Source organism: Myotis brandtii, unplaced genomic scaffold (assembly GCF_000412655.1).
Source record: "Myotis brandtii unplaced genomic scaffold, ASM41265v1 scaffold1956, whole genome shotgun sequence".
Lineage (NCBI taxonomy): Eukaryota > Metazoa > Chordata > Mammalia > Chiroptera > Vespertilionidae > Myotis > Myotis brandtii.
In genome coordinates, this window is record NW_005357294.1 from 51,681 (window position 1) to 54,335 (window position 2,655).

At 59.6% G+C, this 2,655-nt stretch overlaps 1 protein-coding gene across 1 annotated transcript in view; it reads right to left on the reverse strand.

The window, feature by feature from the left end:
* ZC3H3 (zinc finger CCCH-type containing 3) overlaps positions 1-2,655 on the reverse strand; it is a gene marked incomplete at its 5' end in the record, with an annotated part of 47,421 nt that overhangs the window by 41,471 nt on the left and 3,295 nt on the right. The gene's annotated exons all lie outside the window — the stretch shown is intronic.

Genomic DNA, 2,655 nt, shown 5'->3' on the forward strand with positions numbered 1-2,655 from the left:
ACCCCCGGGCAGTCACAGCCAGGGAAGGGGCAGGGCGGTGCCAGCACCAGCCTACAGGCTCCTGCCCGGCTGGCCAGCACCTGGGAAGCCCCAGGAGGAGCGCAGGACGGGCTGCTTCCCAGCACCCGTGGGAGCTGACAGGACTCCCGGGAGCTCGGCCCTGGCCCTGCTGAGCTCGAGGCGCCTCTGCTCCCACCGCGCAGAGCCAGTTAGCCCAGCTGCTGACCGCCCCACAGCACCCTGGGAAAGCACGTCGGTGAGGCAATGCCTCCTTTCTGTGGGAACCCAGGGCAAGGCTCCCTCCACCCACTGACCCTCCTGAAGCCCTGAGGCCAGTGCAGGCCACACACAGGGCTGCCCAGTGCCCAGCGCAGGTCTTGGGCTGCCTCCCCAGTGAGTGCAGCTGCTGCCTCAGCCAGGATCGCTGTGCAGCCTGTGAGAGGGACAGGGCTGGTCAGAGATGAACACTGGGCCCTCCTGTCCACCACAGCCCAGCCCCACAGTGGTGAGCAGCTGGCCAGGCCCACACCCTCCCCCACCACACTGTGCAGTCTGGGGCTTCGCAGGCAGAGCCCGGCTCGGGACGGGCAGGGGAAGGAGAAGAGGTGGGACTATGGCAGGGGTGGGCAAACTTTTTGACTTGAGGGCCACAATGGGTTCTTAAACTGGACCGGAGGGCCGGAACAAAAGCATGGATGGAGTGTTTGTGTGAACTAATATAAATTCAAAGCAAACATCATTACATAAAAGGGTACGGTCTTTTTTTTTTTTTTAGTTTTATTCATTTCAAACGGGCCAGATCCGGCCCGCGGGCCGTAGTTTGCCCACGGCTGGGCTATGGCCAGGTGTCCACTGTCTGGGGCAGGTGGGCATGGGACCTCCCACCCCAGCGACTTCTGGGAGCTGACGACCCACCGCCCACCATGGCTTCTCCTTGGCCGCCACAGCACACGCTGCCCACTGCTGGAGGAATCGCGTGACCTGCTGTCACCATGAAGCCCCGAGCCTGGGGCCCAGGGGTCGGTGGGCTGCCAGCCCCACGGAGCAGGCAGGGACACAGCTCTCCGACCGGCCTGGTGCGGGAGCTGGGCAGCACCCTCTCTGCCTTTGGGAGCCAGGCTCAGGGGCACAGGTGCAGCCTATGCCATCAGGGTGCCCAGGGACAGCACTGGGCCCAGCGAGGCCAGAGGAGGCGGCATCTGGGAGCTGGCCCTGAACCCCCGGGCGCTGCACTGAGAGAGTCGCTCCCACGTGGGGGCCCTGAGGCCGTGAGCACCCCTGGCTGGGTTGCTAATTGCCGCAATTACACGGGCGGTAAATTGGAAACCACTGCTGAGGTCTAGGAAAGGCTCTCTCCTCTCCTGCCTCCTCCAGCGCCTGCCCACCCGAGACAGGCCCCACGGGGTCCCCGTGCAGCCATCAGCAAGCGCTCCCGGCCGTTCCTCAGGCACCCTCTCCCGCCCCCCAGCCGCCCATGGACAGCTGAGGGCAGAGTGAAACCGAGGCCCTCAGCTCCCTTAGCACATGGTGGCCCAGGGCCCCCACCCAGTCAAAGTCTGACCGAGCCCTCTGAGCCCACAGAGCCAGGCCGCGGGAGGGCGGGGAGCAAGGAGGGGAGCGAGGAGGCGGGGAACCCTCACCACTCCGTCCCCAGGCGCCTGCGGCCCCAGCCTGCTGAACAATGCAGTTTTGAATTCAATTAAAGCGATTATCTGTTGTGCCAAATAAATTGTGTACAGCATATATCCTGCAGCACGCTACACCTCCGGGCTCATTATTCCCTAACTGTTTCCTCCTGTTTATGCGCTCTCAAATTAAACTGCTGATAATATGCGCCAAAATAAAAAATGAGCACACCTTGTCCCAGGAAAATTGATTCTCCCTTTCCCTGAACCGGCGATTGCCAGGTTTTATACACTCTGTTCCTGGTGATCATTAGTAATTCAATTTTCTTTTTATTAGCCCCTTATCTGCTGAGCAATATAGTGGCGGAGCTGACCTCTTTCGCACGGGTAAATGTTTAAAATCTTTTCCCTGATTAATTTTGCCAGTTAAGAAAAAGAGGAGAAATGGCCCGGCTCTCAGCCATCACAATGAATAAAGCTTAATGTTGATTGTGATGGAATCTCTAATGCCAGGGAAATTGATTGAACGCGGCAATTACACCGCAACAGCCACTCCAGGGAGATGGGCTGGCCTTCTCCTGGCCGCAGCCTTTTGGTTATTTAAAACAATCCAATTTGCAAGGATAATTATGTATTAGTGTTTTATCTGCCACTTGAAATGAACAGGGGAGTTTCGATACTGGCCCCGCATTAGCAGGTTATTGCTGCAAATTACTTGATATCTGCTTTCTTTCACATAAACAGGAAATTAGGCAATCAATCACCAGAAAAAAGAGGGACGGAGGGATAGGAGGGGCAAGAGCGCCCTCTGCTGGGCACCCGGCCGCACGGCAGGGTGTGGGGCTGGGGCTGGGCTTCCCCCACCTGCACCACAGGGGGCGCCCTCTCTCATCACCTTGCCACGAAGTCCACACTCGCAGGCACAGGGGCGGGCGTGGCAGCCAAAGGGCAGGGGGACAACCAGCCCTGCAGCCTGGCCTCACGCCTCGGGGCCCACACCCACCCTCCAGTGCCAGCTCCCACAGGCCCT